Source organism: Macaca fascicularis, chromosome X (assembly GCF_037993035.2).
Source record: "Macaca fascicularis isolate 582-1 chromosome X, T2T-MFA8v1.1".
Lineage (NCBI taxonomy): Eukaryota > Metazoa > Chordata > Mammalia > Primates > Cercopithecidae > Macaca > Macaca fascicularis.
In genome coordinates, this window is record NC_088395.1 from 11,053,896 (window position 1) to 11,078,885 (window position 24,990).

A 24,990-nucleotide genomic window follows, 5' to 3' on the forward strand; every position below is an offset into this window, starting at 1 on the left:
TTAAACTTCTGGTTGAATTCTGAGAAATTCAAGATAATGTCCCACAAAAAGGGAAAACATTTTGCTAAGGATAATGGCCTCCACCTCCATCCATGTCCCCACAAAATAGATGATCTCATTCTTTTTTATGGCTGCATGGTATTCCATGATATATATCCTTAGCAAACTAACACAGGAACAGAAAAAACTAAATACTGAGTGTTCTCACTTATAAGTGGGAGCTAAATGATGAGAAAACATGGACACATGGAGGGGAACAACACACACTGGGGACCTCTCAGAAGGTAGAGGGTGGGAGGAGGGACAGGATCAGGAAAAATAACTAATGGGTACTAGGATTAATACCCGGGTAAGGAAATAATCTGTAGAACAAAACCGCATGATACAGGTTTACCTATGTAACAAACCTTCACTTGTACCCCTGAACTTAAAAGTTAAAAAACAGAAAACATAAAAATATTGATAAGATCACCAAGTGTCCATAAATGCAAATTATCAATAATCGTTCTGGTGAAATAAATCATCTCTGAAAAATATATTTTGTTAGCCTGCATGTACAGATTGAGAGAAGGGACAGGCATTTCTCACCCTGGAGGGGCAGGATGAACCATTTGCCCAGATGGAAAAAAAAGCAAGGTAAGTTCCTTAGCCCATAGCTTGGCTATGTTTCAGATTAGCTGAGGCCAGGCGTGGTGGCTCAAGCCTGTAATCCCAGCACTTTGGGAGGCCGAGACGCGCGGATCACGAGGACAGGAGATCGAGACCATCCTGGCTAACACAGTGAAACCCCGTCTCTACTAAAAAATACAAAAAACTAGCCGGGCGAGGTGGTGGGCACCTGTTGTCCCAGCTACTAGGGAGGCTGAGGCAGGAGAATCACTTGAACCCAGGAGGCGGAGCTTGCAGTGAGCTGAGATCCAGCCACTGCACTCCAGCCTGGGTGACAGAGTGAGACTCCGTCTCAAAAAAAAAAAAAAAAAAAAAAAAAAAAAAAAAATTTAAAAATTAAAAAAAAAAAAATTAAAAAATTAGATTAGCTGACCCCAACCTTTTTTGGCACCAGGGACCGGTTTTGTGGAAGACAATTTTTCCACAGACAGTGCAGCAGGGATGGTTTCCGCATGAAACTGTTCCACTTCAGATAATCAGGCATTAGTTATATTCTCATAAAGAGCTTGCAACCTAGATCCCTCACCTGCACAGTTCACAATAGGGTTCGTGCGCTTATGAGACTCTAATGAATGCCACCACTGATCTGGCGGGCGGCGGAGCACCGGCAGTAATGCTCACTCACTCGCTGCTCACCTCCTGCTATGCGGTCCCATTTTTAATAGGCCATGGACTGGTACTGGTCTGCGGCCTGGGAGTCGGGAACCCCTGTTTTAGATGACAAGTGGATAATGTTAAGAAAATTAATAATTGACGGCAGGAAGAGGCTTCCTGGCTTACTCAAAAGACAAAGAAGGCTGTTTTTTTCTCTTTTAGGGAAAGAAACCCAAGTTCCAGAATTTGAAAGAGTTTAAGTTAAAAACAAAAACAAAACAACCAGCCATGTTTTTGACGTCAATTAACAAATGTGACACTAAGCTTTGTGGATGCCACACTCTCTTGAGTGTCTATCACCTCTCTGAATGTAACATAATGTTGGAATTCACCATGGCTCTGTTCTTGGATCTCCTTTATTTTTCATCTGCAATTCCTCTTTGGTGATTTTAACAACCTTATATCTTTGAATGACATCTATGCACTGATAGTTACCTACTTTACATCTCCAACTAGGACATTTTTTTCTTGAATTCCCTGAGTTCTTCAACTTCTCAATATTCTTCTCTATAGTATTCCCCATTTAAGTCAATAGCAACTCAATTTTTCCAGTAGATCAGGCCAAAACTTCTACTCTGTATCACCAATGGGTCCATTTCATAATCCATAGTCAATCTGTTAGTAATTCTTGTTGGCTATGCCTTCAAAATATGTCAGAATCTGACCTCTCTTCTCATAATTTCAATGGTTCCATCTTGGTCCAAGCTAACATCATCTCTCACTTGGATTGCGAATGACTCAGTAAAGACACAGGTTCTGTAAAGCCCTTCTTTAAAGTAGTCATCTCTCCTGGTTGAAGGTAATTTCTCTTGGGAAAATCCAGATTGTCAATAAGCCACTTCCAGTCATACCCTTTTCTAGAAAGATATTAATGCAGATAACCCAGAAAAAAATACAGGTGAAGAAACACTTCCCCAAATCCCACAGAAAGGATTTAAATTGCTATGGAGAGTATGTTTATTCTTCAGCAGGTCACAGGATTTTTAAAAAATTAACAAACAGAAATTGTACATATTTATTGTGTACAAGATGATGTCCTGACATACATATCCAATTGTGAAATGGCGTCATTGAACTAATTAACATATGCATTACCTACATAGCTATCACTTTTTGTGGTGAGAATACTTAAAATCTACTGTTAGTGATTTTCAAAATAAAATACATTGCTATTAATTATAGTAACCCTGTTGTACAATAGATCTCTTGAACTTATTTCTTTTGTCTAAGTAAAATTTTGTATCCTTTGACCAACATCTCTCCAACCCCCAGCCCCACCCCCACGTTCTGGAAAGCACCATTTTAGTCTCTGCACCTATGAGTTCAACTTTTTTAGATTCCACATGTAAGTGAGAAAGTGCAGTATTTGTCTTTGCTTTCTGTGCCTGGCTTATTTCATTTAACACAATGTCCTCCAGATTCATCCATGTTGTTGCAAATAACAGGAATTCCTTCTTTTTTTAGGGCTGAATAGTAATGATGCCTGAATTCCCCTCTCTTGCTAATAACAAAATAGTACTATTATATGATGGGCATTTATTGTTCTGGTAGATAGTGTATAGCATGGACATTCCACGTGCATTTGGGGGCTCAGTGAGCTGATCTTGGTAACACTGTTCCCTGCCCATGATTGATCTCAGAACCCAGGCCTAAAGCCTTCTATACTGTAGGCAGCAGCATGTGAGGGAAATGTGGCTGGAAGCCTTTGGAAATGTTTCCTAGAATGTAAGTGAGAGTTATAGGCAAAGGAAACCTTTCTTCTTCTATGCCAGAGTTACCCAGCACTATTGACATTTTGGGTTGGATCATTCTCTCTTGTGGAGCTGTCCTGCAAACTGAGGATGTTTAGAAGGATCCCTGGCTTTTACTCACTTGATGCCGGTAGCACCTCTCCACTTGTGGCAACCAAAAATGTTTCCAGACTTTGCCAGATGTCCCCTGGGGTGGTCACCCATAGTTGAGAAACACTAGCTTAGACATTGTCATATTTTTCCCCAAACTGCCATAGGTTCTCTTGCTATCAGCCTAGAGGTGACACTTAGAGAGACATAAAATGAAGAGCACTGCAGGAAAAAGATCATGTCACTGGATGAAACCCAACATACTTATTGATTTTGGTGACATAAGCCTCTAAAATTCCTATTTAAGCTAGTTTAAATGGATTTTGCTTTTATTACAAGCCAAGGGCATCAAAGTGATCCAAGGTCTAGCATCACAGGCCACTGTACATTGCTTTCTTCCAGGGCATCATACTGCTTGGAGAAATGACCCCAGCCCCACCTTAGATCAGGATTCCATAGTGCAGCTTTACATGAAGGATGGCAAGTAGAATGGCTCATTTTCCTATTTTATAATTATTGCTTATACACTCTTGTTATGGAATTACAGAATTTTAGAGCAGGAAGTAATTTTAGGGAAGAAGAATTAAGCTAAAACCAATGTCTATGTTTATCTTCAAAGGAAGGCCTTCAAAAGAGGATCAAGTCCTCTGCCTCCAAATATTAGGGAAAGTGCCATTATCTACTTCAATACAAATCCTGAGCATGACAAGTCATATTACATCTTGTGTTAAAAGCAAAAGGAAGTATTTTCTTATAGTCACATACCCTTAAATATTCCCTTCTCCATAAATGGAAATTCTATTTGGTTTTAACATCTACATCAATTATCTATTTACAGCAGACTTCCTGTCATTTCCAAAAGCAGAGTTGTCATTTAATTCTACTATCCAGCAATATTGCTTTTAATGTGAAAAATGATGAAAAGATATAGCTGGCATAATTGTTGGCCTTTAAATTCATGGTATAGTGGGGAAAGGAAGAAGATAAAAAATACAATCAATTTATTTTACTTTTATATATATAAATCTGCATTATCTTTGCTTATAACAGCAATTTGAGCTTATAACTAATATAATCAGAAATATAAAAATAAGCAAAATGAATAAAATTAAAACAACCATAATCCCACAATCATTGGGGATAATATTCATTAAGAATATTATCTTAATGGATATTATCTTAATGAATATTATCCCACATTTTTTTGCATATTGAAATTTTCTTCTCAAAAAGTATGATATTATTTTGCAATCTACTATATTTAAAACATCCCATTTTATCAGATATTTAGCTGTTACTTTTTCATCCCCATTGCAAACAGTGCTGCATATGAATAATTGGCTGAAATTATTAGGTTGGTGCAAAAGTAATTATGGTTTTTGTCTTTACATGGCAAAACCACAATTACTTCTGCACCAATCTAAATAAATTATATATGCTTAGAAACAAAAATGGAAGGATAAAACACAAATGAAGAAATTCTGAAAAATGGACCAAGATGTAGGAAATTGTTGGCCTTAAAATCCTGTGAGGATTCAACTGTTGATCCAATCACCAAAGCAATCAGATCTACCAATGGATAGAACCAGGGCAGACAGCAGCCACTAAGAAGACAGAGGGGAGGGAAGAGCAAACCAGTTTTGCAGTGAAGGAAACCATCCAGGTGGCAGACTTGATGGAGCAAACACTTTAAGTGAACCTAATGGAAAATGGTTCAACAAATGGACCACAAGTAGATTTTCTCAGTTTATAAGTGATAGAGCCATTGCCTAGAGAAAAGAATAGCTTTTATTCAATCATATAATAAGTAAAAGGAAATAATTTGCTCCTCTACAAAAGTCCTGTGATGGTAACTGCACATTTCTATATCTACCTATATCCATCTATCTATCTATATCTCAAAATATCTATATTCATATCTGTATTTGTATTCATATCTGTATTTTTACCCATATCTATACTTGTATTTATGTATGTATGTGTCATTGTACCCACATATCTTGCCAGCCATCCAACCATCCATCCATCTACATAGAAGTGGTTCTTAAACTGGAGTACGCATCAGAATCCCTTAGAGGGCTTGTTAAAACACAAGGGCTTGTTACTAGGCCCCATCCCCAGAGTTTCTGATTCAGTAGGTCTTCAACAGGGCCTGATAATTTGCATTTCTAATGTTTCAGGGTGATGCAGCTGCTGCTGGTTCCAGGATTACACTTTGAGAACTGCTGCTTACACCTATATCCCTCTCATTCTCTCTTTCTATCTCATTACCAAACTCTAATTTAGTGAACATACAGTTACCCTCACATACTTTGATTCATTATCAATTGTCAATATACATCATAGTATTAAATACTACGCAAAATAGACATTATGCTGATTTCAAATTTCTCTCCCCTTAATAATAAAAGATACAAAAATTATTACCATGTATATTTTTCCTCCCAGGGGAATAGTTAAATTGTGGTACATTTCTTGCTTTTACTTGGTTTTCCCTGTCTTTGGATTTAACTTGATGTATTTACATCTTAATGATTCAGATTTATTTTCCAAACAGTGAGATGAAACAGGGACAACTCAAAGGCAGCTTCATTTTGAAATTGGCCAGGCTTTTGTAAACAAACACTTGACAGAGCAATTTATAATTCTCTAAACAGCTGGGGGGAAAATATCACACAGAAAAGCAGATGTTATTCTCGTAACTTCTTTTTTTCAGGTCTACAATCACCATCTACAGCACCGGATCCATCATATCACTTCAAGTAAATTTTGACTTTGCTAGGTTTCAACCACATTACTCATATTGGAGATGTGAGTCAAAGAATAAAGCTTCTCAGAGACAACTCTGTGGATGCCTCTTCATGTTAGGTTGACAGCTTTTGATTTAAGGGTTTTGTTACCTCATGACTGCAGCATGAAATAGGAACACAGTTCCTCAGATGCCAACCCTAACCTAAACAAAAGCTAGACCTGCATCTCCTCAGGGTCAAGTTAAAGAATATGGGCTATGCTTTCTCAGACCTCAGCGGTTACCAATTACTGGGAGACAAGACATGTATAAAAGGAAATTTAATTGGTAATTTTAATGGATAAACAGCTGCAGGGTTGAGAGAAAGAGAGGTCACTTGTGCTGGTGGAGTTGGGGAAAGCTTCATATTCCATGCATTCAGATCTTGAGAAACAAAGGTTATATCTCCAGAAAGCAAAAGGCAGATATTGAAAAGGGAAGCAAATCTTTACAGATGAGGTCACAGCAAAGACAATCTGGAGCCGGGAATTAACATGAGACAAGAGAGGGAATAATCCCAGGGATGATGAATTTCACTACTGAAATGATTATAAATTACAGCCACCTAAAACCTATTGTGAATGGCTTTTATGGTATCAGAACAGAATAGTTAAAGGAATAGGAAAAAAACTTGTGCCCTAACAAAGAAAAGGAAGATGTGTGTTTTGCTCAGTTCAAAGAAAATATCTCTTTATACACACACACACACACACACAGGTGTATAATATACACACATATATATCTATATAAATGCACACACATATATGTATATATACACACATACACCTATATATACATATATGCATACACATGCTCAGACTTTATGGAATAATTCCAATTATATATAAGGTCTCCTTGTTCCCATTAAACATTCAAAATGCCCCTAGTTGCAAATACTTCAGCAAATAGTCACTGAATAGAAGATATGGTCAGCCAACATTGAAATAAAGCTGTTACTACAAAGAAAAATATTTTGCAAGAGACAACTCATAGACTACTACAATACAAAAGTCTGCATTTTAAGATCCATAACTGTATATGCATGTAGGTGGTGTTTTTAATGTTAAATACATGCTCAATATTTATTACTTTTTGTAAATTGTGCCATGAAGGAAATTTACTGGAAGAAAAAAAATAGGAGAAATGTTGACCATTTCTAAGTGTTTTCTTTTTTTTTTTTTTTTTTGAGACGGAGTCTTGCTCTGTCGCCCAGGCTGGAGTGCAGTGGCCGGATCTCGGCTCACTGCAAGCTCCGCCTCCCGGGTTCACGCCATTCTCCTGCCTCAGCCTCCCTAGTAGCTGGGACTACAGGCGCCCGCCACCTCGCCCGGCTAGTTTTTTTTTTTTTTTTTTGTATTTTTTAGTAGAGACGGGGTTTCACCGTGTTAGCCAGGATGGTCTCGATCTCCTGACCTCATGATCTGCCCGTCTCGGCCTCCCAAAGTGCTGGGATTACAAGCTTGAGCCACCGCGCCCGGCCCTAAGTGTTTTCTAATGTAACAATTTGGCCTTCAGTTCTAATTTGTTTAAAAATTTGTTCAGTTGGGCACAAATTTATTTGCAAAATGGTATTTTGATGTAAAAGTTAGTATAAAAAGCAGGAAAAGTGAACATTTTTCAAAATAAGTATCTTTTCTAAAAACAGTAATATTTTGGATATAAAAATAGTGCAATAAATGCTACTCACAAGTAACTTCTCAATAAAATGAACGATTGAATAAAATTATACATCTAAATTTGCAGGCTCTCAGATCTTAGCTCCCAGAATTTCAATAGCCACACATATATACATACACATTTTCAAATTCAATGTTATCCTATTAAAAATAAGCCTGTTTTAAAAGAAGTTGTAAATGTCCATCACATCAAAAATGCATAGGTTAGCCACAGCCATTATAGCAATTTTCATATTATTCAAAAAGAAAAGATTCTAAAAAGTACAAATAAAGCACAAAGCAGATATTCAAAACAAGTCTGCATCAAAAATTCAAAAACATTTTCCACAGGAATGGCGCACTCTCAGCATTAATATACACCTACTATGTACCCACAAACATGAAAAATTAAAAATTAAAACAAATTAAAAATAAAAAATAAACTGACCATAAATATTTGAGCTGCCAGTTTCCTGGTGAGAAATCTTTGTGAAGAAATTGCAGTTAAAGTGATGCTCTGAAAAATGAGATAAAGTGCCAATTAAGAGATTATCTTTTCTTTCTGCCATGACGTGACATATGTAAGACTGCTGGCATACCCACAGAAATAGTGATGCAAGTTAACACTTGCAAAATGTCCCAGATCTGAAGAACATCCCAAGAAAATCACTGGAGAATAAGGAAAACATTTTATTGATCATCTCTACAGTACAGAGTTTCTCAATCTCGGCATTCTTGCTATTTGGGCTAAGATCATTCGTTTTTGTGATGGGTGTTGCTGTCCTCTATACTGTGGGATGTTTAGCAGCATCCTTGCCAGTAGTAAATCACCCCTCTCAAATATAACCACAAAAGTCTCTGGACACTGGCAAATGTGCCCTGGGGGGAGGTGCAAAATTCCCCCAGTGAAAAAAAAACACTGATAGCATAGTTTTCTTTTCTTTTCTTTTCTTTTTTTTTTTTTTTTTGAGACAGAGTTTCACTCTTGTTGTCCAGGCTGGAGTACAATGGCATGATCTCAGCTCACTGCACCCTCCGCCTCCCAGGTTCAACCAATTCTCCTGCCTCAGCCTCCTAAGTAGCTGGGATTACAGGCATGCACCAGCACGCCTGGCTAATTTTTTGTATTTTTAGTAGAGACGGGGTTTCACCATGTTGGCCAGGCTATTTTTGAATTTCTGACCTCAGGTGATCCACCAGCCTTGGCCTCCCAAGATAGCATACATTCACATAAACTTATTTGATCAATTGATGTGGTAAATAGGATAAAACTGTCCACAATGTTATATTCATACAGAACTCATTCTGTGAATTTTGCCTGAGTGTTGTATGTATACATTTTTTTTTTCGTATTTAAGCACAATAGATTGACAAATCTGGAGTGACCGTTTCTTAGGTATAAATTTTTAAAACTCTACTAGAATGCTTCTGCTAATTATATTAAAATTTCAAGGATTCTCACCCAGAAGTTGTGATTTGGGGCTTAACCCAAAATGTTATCACTGCTTCACATGATGTAACTTATATTTTGGATAAAGGAAAACAATCTGTTTCTGCTGTTTGAAGAGAAGCTCCAAGTAATATTGCTAAGCATAGTATACCCTGAAATTCTGAAGGTTTTGATATTAGTTATCAGAAATACCTTAGATGAATATGAATCATTTGTAACAATTATTCAGGAATGAGCTGGAAAAACTTATCCCTGGAGAGAACTGGCAATAATACGGAATATTACAGAAATACTTAATTATAAAAACCATATAAGTCATACTTTTGACCTTAAAACTTATCTTAGTCAAACATGCTAGTAAAATTAACAAAGAGAAAGTATGAGGGGACTTCAAAAAGTTCATAGAAAATACGCATTATGAAAGAACTATGCAAAAATTTCAAACGTATATTGCACCAAAATAAATTCTTACTAACTTGTTATAACCTGTCTGAACAGGATCTAATTTGAGGCACTAAGAAAGATAAGACATCATTTTGTAAAGAGCCCCTGTCAGGGAAACATGAATTCTGCTAAAACTGAAGCAAGAACAAACATCAAATTTATGGTGAAGATTGGGTGGAAGAATGGTGAAATCACTGATGCTTTATTAAAAGTTTATGAGGACAGTGCCCCAAAGATATCAACAGTTTGCAAATGAAAAACTCATTTTAAGAAGGGATGAGGGCTAGGTGTGGTGGCTCATGCCTGTAATCCCAGCACTTTGGGATGCTGAGGTGGGCACATCACCTGAGGTCAAAGGTCTGAGACCAGCCTGGCCAACATGGTGAAACCCTATCTCTATGGAAAATACAAAAATTAGCTGCGCTTGGTGGTGGGCACCTGTAATCCCAGCTACTCAGGAGGCTGAGGCGGGAGAATTGCTTGAACCCGGGAGGTGGAGGTTGCGATAAGTCGAGATCGCACCACTGCCCTCCAGTCTGGTGACAAGAGTGAAAAACTCCATTTCAAAAAAAAAGAAAAAAAAAAGGAAGAAGAAGGGATGAGATGATGTTGAAGATGAAACCCACAGCAGTAGGCCATCCATATCAATTTGTGAGGAAAAAAAATTCATCTTGTTCATGCCCTGATTGAAGAGGACCAATGATTAACAGCGGAAACAATAGCCAACACCATAGACATCTCAAGTGGTTCAGCTTCCACAATTCTGACTGAAAAATTAAAGTCGAGCAAACTTTCCACCCTAAAGTTACCAAAACCATTGTACTTAGATCAGCTGCAGACAAGAGTAGAGCTTCTGAAGGAAATTTTTCACAAGTAGGACCAAGATCCTGAAGCATTTCTTCAAAGAATTGTAACAGGAGATGAAACATGGCTTTCCCAGTACTATCCTGAAGACAAAGCACAATCAAAGCAGTGGCTACCAAGAGGTGGAAGTAGTCCAGTCAAAGTAAAAGCAGACTGGTCAAGAGCGGAGGTCATGGCAACAGTGTTTTAGGATGCTCAAGGCATTTTGTTTGTTGACTTTTTAGAGAGCCAAAACTCAATTAATATCTGTTTACTAAAAGAGTATTTTGAGAAAGTTAGCCAAAGCTTTAGCAGAAAAATGACTACAATAATGCTCCTGGCTCATTCCTCTTATCAAACAAGGACAATTTTGTGAGAATCTCTATGGGAAATTATTAAGCATTCACCTTCCAGTGCTGATTTAGCTCCTTCTGACTTCTTTTTGCTTCCTAATCTTAAAAAAAAAAAAAAAAAATCTAAAGGGCACCCATTTGTCTTCAGTTAATAAAGTAAAAAAGACTGCAATGACATGGTAAAATTCCCAGGACCCTTAGTTCTTTAGAGATGGACTAAAATAGCTGGTATCATTGCTTACAAAAGTGTCTTGAGCTTGATGCTGAGAAATAAAGTTTCTATTTATTATTTTTTATCTTTTAATTTCATTTTTTCCATGAACATTTTGAAGTGCTCTCATATATGCAGCACAAAGTAGTGGTTGGTTTCACTTTAAATGCTTTAGTCTGATAAAAGTTCCAAATAAGAAGAATAAAAAAATTTTTCTACTAAGTCTGTTTAAAGTGTGTGACTGCATTGTTTAATGATAATAAATCTAGAGATCAAAATGCTTTTCAATCACTAATAAAATTATAATGTCTTCACTGACAATACAGGAATCACTCAAATTTACCAAGAAATGTGGGAAACTTTTAAGAATAACTAATAAGCATATCAAGTGGGTACAATGTGCTTACTTCAATAATACAGGACAAAATATGAAAACTATTATTTTTTCTGAATTGTTCATTTCTTTGTATAATTTTCTAATGAAGATTATTCATTTATTGCTAAATATAATCATATCATTGTATCATAATTAAATGCACAAATGAGAAAAAACAGCTTTGTTAGTCTCTACATACAAATTATTCTTTCAGAAAATGTTGTCACTGTTATTCACATTCCTACACAGGTAACATCTGAAACCTGTATTTTGGCTTCTGTAATTATTATTTGTTATTGAAGTGATAATAATCTAAAATATACCTCATTTGAAAGAGAAAAACATCCTAGACCAAACTTATTTTAAAAAATAGTTACACTATTTTGTTAGAAATATGCTAATTTGTTAGATTAGTAGCTCTCAACTGAGGATGACTTCACACCCAATAGGGCATTTAGGGATGTCTGGAGACATTTTTCATTGTCTCAACTGAGGGGAAGGTGCTACTGACATCTAGTAGCTAGAAACCAGGCATCCTGCTCAACATCCTGCAATGCACAGGACAGCCCCTCACAAAAAAGAATGATCTGCCCCCAAATGTCAATAGAGCTGAGGTTTAGAAACCCTGCTACAGATAAAATTGTTTCCCAGTTTAATCTGTGCAATAAGGCAAGAAGCACACAATTCAAAATGGTGTGAAGAGAATCCCTGTTTAGAGAGTATATAATGGTTTACCAAAGGGATTTTTCTTTTTCTTTTTCTTTTTCTTTTTTTTTTTGAGATAGAGTTTCGCTTTTGTTGCCCAGGCTGGAGTGCAATGGCATGATCTCGGCTCACCCTCCACCTCCTGGGTTCAACCGATTCTCCTGCCTCAGCCTCACGAGTAGCTGGGATTACAGGCATGTACCACCACGCCCAGCTAATTTTGTAGAGACAGGGTTTCTCCATGTTGATCAGGCTGGTCTTGAACTCCTGATCTCAGGTGATCCGCCCGCCTCGGCCTCCCAAAGTGCTGGGATTACAGGCATGAGCCACTGCACCCAGCTGGGATTTTTTTTTTTCTATGGAAAGTGGAATTTAAATTACCCCTTCTTGCTATTGTTGGCACCTCACAAGGCAGGAAACACAATAGAAGGTTGAGAGGAACATGCACTTTGATATTGACTCAAAGTAATGCCTTCACTATAAAACAGGAATTACTTGACATGCTAAGAAAAACCCATCACAGAAATCAATACAGCTAAAGCTTGAGTGAATCTGAGTAACTCTTTTTCCCTCCATGTGAAAAGTAAGTGGTAGCCTGTATTGCTTAGGAAGCACTATTAAAAACCAAACTTTTAACAGTCTTAAGTAAACGTTTTCATTTTCCATAAAACTAAATGATGGCGCAGTAATATGATTGTTTACAGCTGCAAATGCCTCATCATGAACTAACTTGTTAAACTTTGAGTAAAATTTTTCTTCAATGGCTTACAGTAAAATAAACGCATTTTTAAAATTATTTCATTAAATAATGCCATGGTAGATCACTTAGTTAAATCATGTCATAGACTTGACCCAATCATCCACTGATTACATGATAAGTACACATTAATTCTAAAAAAAAAAAAAAAAAAAAAAAAAAAAAAAAAACCTACATCCCCAAATACAAACTACTTTATAATTTTACATTAGGGAGTAGCACTGTATAAGTTACTAATGTTTTGCCCCACCCAAAGGAAAGAAAAATAGAAAACTTCATGCTAGGAAGGAAAAAAAAGTTTCTTGTGTGTTTAATTTTCCTAAGTGCCCAAGATATTCTTTACATTACATGTCATCAACACTTCAGGAGAAAGGTGTCAAGTTTCTGAATGGGGTAGTAAAGAGGAGCTGAGGTAAGAAAAGGACATATGACATTCATTCCTGCTAAGAAAGAAAAGAAAATCTTGCTCATACATTTCATTTTAAAGACTTGTAAGGGGGAAAAAAGTTTCTCTAAAATTTCAAATAATACAAAACAAAACATATTAGTCATTCACTTTTTAGTATGCATTACTTTAATCAGATTGTTTTGTTCTAAGGCCAAACTAAATTTAGCCCTTTAAAGATTGGAAAATATTTGATGTTGCTGGATGTTTTGCAAACTATCAAATAATTTTGGAATGTTGAACACCTATGGGAAGGGCATACTAAGTGAGTACCATAATCCAGAGGGATGTTGTCAAAGATAGGTGAGTAAAGAGGTATTTGAATACCAGCAATAAGCCAAAAAACATCACTCCTCTTAAACACAGATATTGTGGGTTCATTTAGTGACTATTACCATGCCCTCTATTGGTGCCAGGGATGTAGGGGCTCAGGTGAAAGGATATGAAAGTCAGGTCTGACTCTGGCTTCACAATGGTACCTGGGAATTTGGGGGCAAACATAACCTGCTTTTGAGTGTAATCGTGTGCTACAGAGGAATGTAGATTGGGTTTATCAAAACAAAAGGCCTGGTTATTCATTTACAACAGGCTTGGTGACCACAGAAGTTATCCCAAGTCTTTGATTATTCTACTCCATTACAAGATACTTTACAGGGTTTTAAAGGTACGTTACAGGTATTTTACAGGCCAAAGCATTAACACAGACATTGCTGATTTAGTGAGCATCTGGCCTGCTTCTCTGACATGCATTTATATGGAACCCTTTCAAACAATATTCAGTGATAGTTCATATTGAATCCTTCATGTCACAAGAAAATCACTTTTTTGGTAAATTATTTTGTTTTGGTATTAGATTGGTGTTAATTTTTCTCATTTCATTGTGAAGGAAGATAAAATGTTGTCTAAAGTCATTTCTGAACTTTGTACATTCATCTCCAAACATCTGAGCATTATTATTCTGTGTGGGAGATACAGTTATGGTATAGGAAGGTATACCAGTGACAAGTGGACCAGTGTAGGGCTGGAGAGGGTGGGGAGCACTAATGGAGTCATGTTGAAGACCAGATGGGAAAGCCAGCCTCAGATAGATTCTAATTCAGATGCAGCATTTATTGAGTAATTTGGGAGCAAGTTACCTATATGGCTTACTTTTAAAATGGGGATAAAAATCTCACTCTACTACGATTTTTGTGAAGTTGACAAAGATTCTATGTGAATGCATGATGAGTTCTTAGAAACCAGTAGCAGTTAACTGAATTCAGTGCCTGACCACCACCACTCTCTTCTGCCACGTCTCAGGGTACTCTGCCACACTGGCTAAAATCCAAAGGATTCCTACTAATTCTGTCAAGGATTAATGATGTACAAGTGTCTTCCCTTGCAGAACTTCTAGTCTATCCTCATAGTTGTTGAGAATTTCTGGGAAAATCTTTGTTTCTGCAGCTTGTTTGAGGTATTTTATTTTTTCACCACCAAAAACTTTTCAGTAAAACTTATTTCTAAGTGTAGAGATATCTTCATGTCCCAAAGTTGCTAAAGGGCACCTGAAGCCTTGCTGTACAAAAATTCTAATTTCAACTTAATTTTCAATACATTCAATCCAAAGACTATTAACTTATGTGGCTATATCACTCTTCAGACAAAATAACTGGATGTTATAATCAAAACCTTCCAGAGTTACAAAAAAATCTAATTCTGCAAAAGACAATCAATGTAATAATTACAGAGGTATTATGGTGACTCATTAGAAGAGGCAAGTGTTATAAAGGAGCTTTTTCTCTAAATAGCAGCCCTATCATCTCTGCAATTCGACTAATCCCATTACACCTACACAAGAACAAATCTTAAATTTTAATAATAAATTTCATGAAGGCTACTGAACCTGGGCAATGTTGGCACCAGCATTATGAGATCATTATAGGAAGTTCCTGAATCTGGTGCTAGAGAGGTGATTCATCAGCTCTCTCTAAGATGGTAAAGATTTTATGGATCAACATGGGAGTAGGCATTTTTCAATGTTTCAAAAGCCTGGCTTGGGTATTCAACAGTTTGACATACTTAGCTGCAGCAGCAGCCACAGTTTGTTTAGCCAGGGGCAACACGTAAGAGTGATAAATCAGAAAATGTCAAGCCATTCTTTCCCTCACCTGCCTGACTTTAAGTAATTAATGACCGCTGTTTAAATGAATTGATTAGTTTAATAATTGAAAAATTCAAGACGCTACCCTTATTTCTGTTATTTCTCCCATCTCCTTCTAACAAGTTGTTCAAGAATTGTATCTCTGTTAAAGTACAATCACGTGTCACTTAATGATGAGGATATATCCTGAGAAAAGTGTCATTAGGTGATTTCATTGTGAACATCACAGAGTGTATTTATGCAAACACCTAAGCATTATCATTCAGTGTGGCAGATATACAAAAAGTTATACACAAAAAGGTACAGAAAGGCTTACCAGTGACCTAGTGGACCATGAAGTGAACATCACAGCATGTACTTACACAAACCTACTACACACCTAGGCTAGATGGTACAGCCTATTGCTCCTGTAATACAGACCTGTACGGCATGTTACTATACTAAATACTGTAGGTAAGTGTAACACACTAGTATTCATGTATCTAAACACATCTAAACATAGAAAGGTACAGTAACAATACGGTATTATAATCTTATGAGACCACTGTTGTCTATGAGGTCCATTATTGACAGGAACATCCTTATTTGAAACCTGACTGCATATTAACAAGCAGATTCCAGCCACCATTTTACAATAACAACAACAACCACATGCACAACAGCAAAAGCTAACAATTTTTTAGCACTGACTACATGCCAGTTACTGTTATAAGCACATCTCAAGGTGCTACACCAAGCTGGTGAGGCTGGGGGATGTCAGCAATGGGGTCAAAGGATGCAAAGCCTCAGAAAGGAGGAAAACATTTGATTTTTTTTGAGATCTACTGCACAGCATGTCGAATATAGCTAATAACTGAGTACCATACATTTCATAATTACAGAGAGTAAATTTCAAATGTTCTAATCACAAAAAAGATTAAATATTTGGGATGGATATGTTAATCAGCCCGATTTAATCATTCCACATTGTATTCAAAATTTATAACATCACTTTTTACCAAATAAATACAATTATAATTTATTAATATATAATTTTAAAAATTCTGAGAGCCCGTTAGATTTCTCAAGGGTTAACGAGATGCATGTGGGTCTCACAACTCCAGAAAGCATAGCAACTATCTCCTTGGCATCTCTAAAGAAGATGGTCTTGAAAACCAGATAAACACAATCTTTTACACATCCCACAAATATTAACTGAGGGCTTCCTTTGTGCCAGGCATAGAGCTCTATGCTCTAGATGTGCTTACTCATCTAATCATCACGACACCACCATTGCTCCCATTTCACAGATATTTAATAGAAGGGTGGAGAAACTTGCTCATAGACCCCCAGTAAGAAGGTGGCAGAGTCAAAATGAAGAGAATAGATTTGGCAAATCACTTGGAGTCACTCAGTGAATGGTGTCATCATCTCGGCACCCAACTAGAAAGCTGCAGGATGCCTCTCTTCCTTTCCTCTCTATTCCCATGGCTGTTAGAATAGTGCCTGGCACATGTTCAGCACGTTAAAATAATTTTGTTGGGGCTCAGAAAACAGTATCTCAAAAGGAAGACTGCTGCTGAGCATCTTCAGAAGCAAAAGTTTCTCTCTGACCTTCTCCCGTCCTCCTGTCTCTCAGTCCCATTTTGCCCTGATGCTAGCCATAGAAACTAGAATCCCTTTCCCCCAAGATAGGTCATAAAAATCAGAACCCCTTTTCCCAAAAGTCAGTCATAAAACCTAAAAAGTTCTATGTAAAAACTGGCCATGAAGAAATGATATGACCTACCTTGTTTGACTGTAGATCCTAAGACTCCTGTTCTAGACAGGGTCCTCCCTCACACCAAGAATGAAGAAATGCTTCTCAGAGAGGCCAAGAAGAATCTAGACAGACAGGTCTTGCTGGGTTTCCCCCACTCAGTCCATTAGCATTTAAATCAGACCCTTTCTGTCCAATCACATTTCTACATGGCTGTCCACATGTTGTTGAACCTAAGCATAAAAATGGACAATTGTCCATTTTTCCCTGTATGTTAGGTATTCATTCCAAAGCTCCCTGTGTATACAAGTTAAATAAATGTGTATGCCTTTTCTTCTATTAATCAATCTGCCTCATGCTAGTGTATTTTCAGTGACCCTTTAGGGCGCAAATGGGAAGTTTCTTCTTGACTCCCTTACAGTTAGTAAATGAAATAGGTAAAACACATGAGCCAACTGCTCGCACTAAATGAGTAAAACCATGCTTAAGATAGGCAGAATAAACACAAGGCTCTGTGAGCTGCAAAGTGAAGGCATTTAATCAGGCCCACTAACCAAATTCTCTGTGTGAATTCAAATGCTATAGATCTGTTGCTGATTTACTGTGTGTTCTTCTTCTTTATTGGTTTTGGAGGTCTGAGACTATCACAAAGAGGTTCTTGTGGTCTATTCTTGGCATCTCACAACATCTCACAATGTTGTCATGGGTAAGATAACTGATAACTGTTTGTTGATTAGACTTTCCTGGGCAAATATAACTGATTACAGAGAAATCATAGCCATAACTGGCCATGTTTACTTTAAAACTGTGAAGCTATATATAAACAACTAACAAAATGGGGCATATTGCTAAATCAATGAGAGCAAAGTACCCAAGTCCAAGACTATTTTCAAATGATATGTTTACCTTCTCACACTAATCTATTCATTTTCCTTCTTTGATTAGATTTTAAAGGTTTAGATCAAGTGTGGTTCTCACAAAAACTAGACATATTACTTCCACCTAGTGACCCTCTTGCCGCTATATTTTTCCCACCATTTTCATGAACAAGCTCCTTTTAGATCCATCCCCCAGAAATATACTTTCTCTGAATAATCAAATTATTCAATCCCTTTTTGTGCATTCTGCTCAGGGCTTCCCTATGATGTCTGACTCGCTCTGGTATTTTGGGTGCTGATGAATCTTAGAGATGTACACATATATTCTGACTCATTTGCAACTTTTTTCTTGATGCAAACAAACACAAAGCAAACGAAAATGTTCTAGAGGGCACATACATTCCCTTATTCACACTGCAGGGCCACAGTGTACAGACAGCAGAAAGTCATGTGGTTTGGCTTGCTGGTAATACCAGAGATCTTCATCCCTATGCTTTGTGAAGTGGATACATCAAAGTGCCTCTCTTTCAAGATGGTTTGACTCAAGTTCATGTTGAGAAATGCATTTTAGACTAAACTTTTTTTTTTTTTTTTTTTTTTTTTGAGATGGAGTCTGGCTCTGTCGCCTGGGCTGGAGTGCAGTGGCCGGATCTCAGCTCATTGCAAGCTCCGCCTCCCAGGTTTACGCCATTCTCCTGCCTCAGCCTCCCGTGTAGCTGGGACTACAGGCACCTGCCACCTCACCCAGCTAGTTTTTTGTATTTTTTAGTAGAGACGGGGTTTCACCGTGTTAGCCAGGATGATCTCGATCTCCTGACCTCGTGATCTGCCCGTCTCGGCCTCCCAAAGTGCTGGGATTACAGGCTTGAGCCACCGCGCCCGGCTAGACTAAACTTTTTTATTTTGAGATAATTGTAGATTCACATTCATCTGTAAGAAATAATATAGAGCCATCTCCTATACTCTTCTCCCAGCTTTCCCCAGTTGTAACATCTTTCATGACTATAGTACAATGTCACAGCCAGGAAACTGACATTGATTCAACTATCTTATTTAGAATTCACAAGTTTTACATGTTCTCATTTATGTGTGAATGTGTGTATGTGTGTGTATTTAGTTATATGCAATTTTATCACATATGTATCTTTGTGTGACAACCACAATAGTCAGGACACAGAACAGTTTCATTGCCACAAGGATTCCTCATGGTACCCCTTTACAGCTATTTGCACCTTCCTCTCAACTCATCGTCTTCTTAAATCTAGCAACCACTAATCTGCTTTCCATATTCAATGAAAAGAGGATGTCCAACTGGGCAGAGGCAACATCCAGCAGGAGACAATTACACATTCATTGAAGAGGATGCTCAGATAAAGTACAGTTACCTTCTCCATTGACAAAAGTAAGGCTATGGCATCAGTAGAAAATTATGTTCTTTATTCTTAAATAAATCCACGTAGGATGGGGCTTGATATACTTTGGCTGTGTTCCCACCCAAATCTCAGCTTGAATTGTAGTTCCCATAATCCCCACATGTCATGGAAGGGACCCAGTGGGAGGTAATTGAGTCACAGGGATGGTTACCCTCATGCTGTTCTCGTGACAGTGAGTTCTCACGAGATTTGATGGTTTTATAAGGGACTTTTGTCCCTTTTGCTCAGCAATTCTCCTTGCTGCTGCCATGTGAAGAAGGACTTGTTTACTTCCCCTTCCATCACGATTGTAAGTTTCCCGAGGCCTCCACCACCATGCTGAACTGTGAGTCAATTAAACCTCTTTCCTTTATAAATTACCCAGTCTCCAGTACATCTTTATTAGCAGCATGAAAATGGACTAATACAGGGTAGATGGTCAATCCAGCAGTAGAATGGGACGAAAATCTAGGTTAGTTAAAAATCTTTGTGCATAAGGAAAAGAACAGCATGAAAAAGTAGAAGAGATAGCCTTCTCTTTTTCTTAAATAAGACGGGAAAAAGCACCTTTTATTGTCCTTCCTGTAGTGGCAGCAGACTCATTAGTTTTCATAAAACACAATTTCTGCAATATGGTCTGTTGATAAGGTTGCTCCATCATGGGAGGACAAACTTGAGGCTGACTGTTAATGACAGAACTAGGTCTTCTCTCAAAGCCTCTAATGTGTGCTATTTCTCATGAAGAACCCCTGACACCATAAGATGCTTCAGTTAAAGCTTCTGAAATATTGCAGTGGCATAATTGACAGGTTTGTTGGTGCTATGAGTTTCTCACACATGTAAACCCTTTTGGAAAAGTTGGAGATAAAAAGATAGGGGAGAGTTTGGTTTAGAGTCACAAAGTTCCAGATACCAGCCACAGATGCCTCTGCCCAGTGTCGCTACATGTTCTTTTCTAAGAAATGCATTCAGTCACTCAGTATTATGCACTGTGATTGAAAAAAAAAAAAAGATCTACTCACCACCATCTACCCTCCCTTACTTATCCTCCATGTGAAGCTCATGGTAGCAGCAGCTGAAGACAGAAAAGTTGTATCTGTTTTCTCACACCAGAGACATTACTTGGTGACCTGGTGAATGGCATAGGCAAGATTATCCATGTTACTGGAGGTGCTCCCTGCCACAGGGATGCAGCCATCCTTTGTCATATAGATGGAAAACTCCTTGGTTAGCTTTTCCACCTGTTCAGGCTTTAGCCTTGTGAAACAAAGCATGCCAATTTAGTCAGTCATGTGTTGTCAGATGTGCGAGGAACTCTCCTTACTGCAGTTGGAGATCAGCTGAGTCTGCATGCTAACAATGCAGTTGGCCATGATTTTCACTTCTTGCAACCATTGTTTTCACAAACCCAGGCTGTTCAGAATGGTAGAGGCAATACAGGCCCCATTGAGAGAAGGGTTGGAATACATGGGACGGATCAGGATCTTCAACTGACTCCACTCTTTTGGTTTCATTCACTGTCTTTGCAGATCACAGTGAAGGCTCCCATATGCTGACCATATAAAGCCCATGTTCTTGGCATATGATTGACAGAGACAAACATTAATGCTCCGTTCAATGAAGTTGCACAGAGCCCAGGTATCCTTGTTACCATCACCACTGGCAAAACCTTGGTAGACCATATCAAAGAATGCACAGATTCTTTTCCTTTGCCACTATTATTATTTCCTTCCGCTGCTTTGCATGAGGGTCCCAGGCATGCAGGAGAAGAGCACTTTGCTCTGGTATTTTTGAAATGTCCTCCATAGCTCCCGTGAAGTCAAAACTGCAAGTCTTGGGGTCATAGTATTAATAATCTTGTAGTTGCATGCCAGCTGCCCTGAAGATTGGTGTGTGATTTCCCCAGGGTGGTTTGGGCAGAAAGACATCTCTGTCTTCAAAAATTTTTAAAATCTTTGCATAAAACTGGCTCCACCCCTTAAGGCCCTAGTTCCAGAAATGATTCGCACAGTGACAGACTGGCCACTTTTCAACACTTTGCTCTTCTCACCCAAGGCTAGTTCTGTAGATGCCTTGCAAAATTCAGCTTGTCCCCCAATGGGCAGGTATTCCTTGTCTAAATATTTTTAATTATATTTTGAGTTCTGGGGTACACGTGCAGAATGTGCAGTTTTGTTACATAGGTATACACATGCCATGGTGGTTTGCCATACCCATCAACCCATCACCTACATTAGGTATTTCTTCTAATGTTATCGCTCCCCTAGCCCCTTGCCCCCCAACAGGCCCTGGTGTGTGATGTTCCCCTCCCTATGTCCATGTGTTCTCATTTTTCAACTCCCACATATGAGTGAGAACATGCGATGCTTGGTTTTCTGTTCTTGTGATGGTTTGCTGAGAATGATGGTTTCCAGCTTCATCCATGTCCCTGCAAAGGACATGAACTCACCCTTTTTTATGGCTGCATAGTATTCCATGGTGTATATGTGCCACATTTTCTTTATCCAGTCTATTATTGATGGGCATCTGGGTTGGTTCCAAGTCTTTGCTATTGTCTAAATTTTTTACTGTAATCTAACTGGGTCTCTTATCATCCCGGTAGGCACCAACTCCCAGATTCATCTTTTTGCTATTGATGTCCCTCTTAAAGGCTTTGGTGACTCCCAGGATGGGACCTGGAGGTCTCATTTCCACATGGGCCCACAAGGAGCTGGCTCTGGCAGAGGTCATGGTGGGGAGGCCTAGGTAAAAGGTGGCAGCGACCCCCTAGAGGACACGGCTGGAGTGGAGCAGGGTAGGGCCATGGTGGACCTTGAGAGTGCAGTGGGTAGACACAGGACAAAGTAGAGGGCAAGAGGGCGCAGACCCAGGGGGCATGGGCTCCTGCTGAAGGTTTTGTTCTTGTTTTGTATTATAAGACCTCCACAGTGGAGTGTAAAATGAAGTCAATTCTCTGCATATTTTGAATTAAAGCTTGTACAGGTGTTTCAGCCTGCTAAACAGTTCAGCCTGGAGTATTTCAGCTTTGAATTATTCAAATAATTATTTTAAAATATTTTAATATAATTTAGCACACAGAGAATGCCTCTGTGTAAAGTGGTGGTAATTTAAAATAACTAATGATCATAATTATTGGAATCTAGTCTCCTGGGCATTTTCTACTTCATAATTTACAGGGAGCCTATGAGAGTTCAAACACACTGTATTTTTGCCAAAGGAGCCTCATGCTTTGTCTGCATTTTATGGCTTCCTTTGCACCTGGAGCAGCTATTTTAGGACTGTCTAGACAATCACCCCAGCTTTAAAGGTCTTTTCCTTTCTTTTCACATAGTCACTGAGCATGAAGGGTAACAAATAGATGATGCTGGCACTCTCTCACCAAAGATACTATTCAAATAGAGACAGGAACAAGAATGCCTTTGCTCTGGCTCACAAAATCAAGGTGCCTTAATATACAGCCCCAGACGTCTACCAATTGGCCAGGCTTTAAACCAACAAGAAGGCCTTCCAATGTCCACATCTGTGTAGTAGCTGGATCATACTTTTTGGTTGAGCTGCGTGAAATGGTTACTATTTGACCATCTTGGACATATAAAAATGGCAATTTAAGATGTTTCAATCCAAGAGATTTGGGAAAGAATTTGGGAGTGCTCTGTTTCCTTTTTCCCTCTCCAATTCCCAAGCAACATTCATCTGGGTTCTAGCAAGGACCCAGGATGTACAACTTCTGCAGGTCACTTTTGCCAGTACAGGGAAATAATGTAGCCAAGCATGATTCTGGAACATTTCATACATACGTGTCCTTGGTAATACCTAAAAGTCAGTAAGTAATATCCCAGGGAGATGTACACCGAGTCAGTTTACTTCACCCCTCACAGTCCTTTCTTTCAAGAGGTAAGAGACAGCTTTTAAGCTCTCCACAGGACTCCTACAGTCCACCTGTCCCCAGGCTCTTTAATGGGTTCTGAGACTGCATCCCAATCTCAGACCCTCCTGGGAATATTTCTACTTGGTACTCTCTGATGGCAAAATTATTTCATTTTGGAGGAAAATAATACACAAAAGTAGATATCTACAGATATATAGATGTACATTGTATATAACATACAATATTCAATTATATTATATACAACATACACTATATATGCATTTTTACATTATATACTATATATATAATATGTCACCTAGCAATGATCAGTTTTATTTGCTTCCTTATAATGTTAGATATTTATTTCTCAGCACAAGATGTGCACATATTAATTTTCTGCTATCATACCATTTCTACTGTATTGTTCAAGAGCTATCTCTACCCTTTACTCTGTCCCACTTTCTCCACTGATGATATGTGTACATGAATTAGTTTGGGGGTCTGAAGTCCAAAGCATTTCTCCTGAATATAAACTGGAGCTTCAAAAACAAGAGCAGCCCAAGAAGGTTGGGCCAAGGGCTGAGAAATTTCATATCGGTGCCACTCACAACTGAAAACTTTGTGCCAGGCACTGGGCTAAATGCAATGGTAGTATGGGGATACAAAGTAGATGAACACTCAGTCTCCATTTAAACAGATACAATTCTTATAGGGGAATAAAATTACAACACCAAGTGGAGCAAACACAGCACAGAACCAAGTCAACAGATGTTGTCTTAGTCCATTTTGTGTTGCTATAAATGCTGGGTAGTTAATAAACAACAGAGGTTTATTTTGGTTCAAAGTTCTGCTGGCTTTACAAGATAGATGGCACTGGCATCTGCTTGGATTTCCTCAAGGGCTTTTGTACTCCATTAAAATATGTTTGAGAAGGTCAAAGAGGAAGGAGACACGTGCAAAGAGGTGTCCTGGCTTTCTAGCAACCCACTCTTGCAGGAACTAATCAATTCCCCTGAGAACCAATCTAGTCTCATGAGAATGGCACCAAGCTATTTATGAGGGAATCCATACCTATACCCCAGACATCTCGTACTAGGCCCCACCTCCAATATCACCATGCTAACCATCAAATGTCAACATGAGATTTGATGGGGACAAACAAACCATGTCCAAACCACAGCAAATATGGATTCAAATTATCCGAGGGCCATGGCTTATGAGCAGCGTTATTAGGGCAATTTGCTTAACTTACCCTATTTCCTCCCTTGAGTATCAGTTAATGATAATTCCAATTTTACTTGGCATTTAATAAGATAATTACTGAAAATTTTATGTCAGGTAGAGTGAGACTGGCAAACTTAAAACACTATAAATGCAAGCCCTTATTTTTAGTGAGCATCCACTGCATGCATATACTACCCCATTTCATCCTCAGCAATCTCAATCTTTTAATGTATTACTACTTTCTTCCTTTTAGATAGACAAGTTGGGCAAAAATAAGTTAAATAATTTTACCACTAACAGAAGACTCTTTGCTGCAGGACAATAATGAAGTCCCGAACTGAAGGCAAATTTCTCCAAAGTCACCAGCAATTTTTCACTTCTCAATTGCCAATATCTTCTCACTTTGTCAGTTTTCACTTCCCAGACACTCCTTAAAGCAATTCAATCTGTTTTCTACTTCCACTATTCAGATAAAACTGGTTCGGTAAAAGTTCTCAATGCTGCCATGTTGTAAAGCTGAAGGGGGACTGTTCTGTTTT

At 38.2% G+C, this 24,990-nt stretch overlaps 1 protein-coding gene and 1 pseudogene across 15 annotated transcripts in view; both read right to left on the reverse strand.

The window, feature by feature from the left end:
* The window catches only part of ARHGAP6 (Rho GTPase activating protein 6), a 551,232-nt gene that overhangs the window by 189,820 nt on the left and 336,422 nt on the right, over positions 1–24,990 (reverse strand). The window lies entirely within an intron of this gene.
* Positions 17,022–22,338, reverse strand: LOC135969176 (aspartate aminotransferase, mitochondrial pseudogene; annotated as a pseudogene).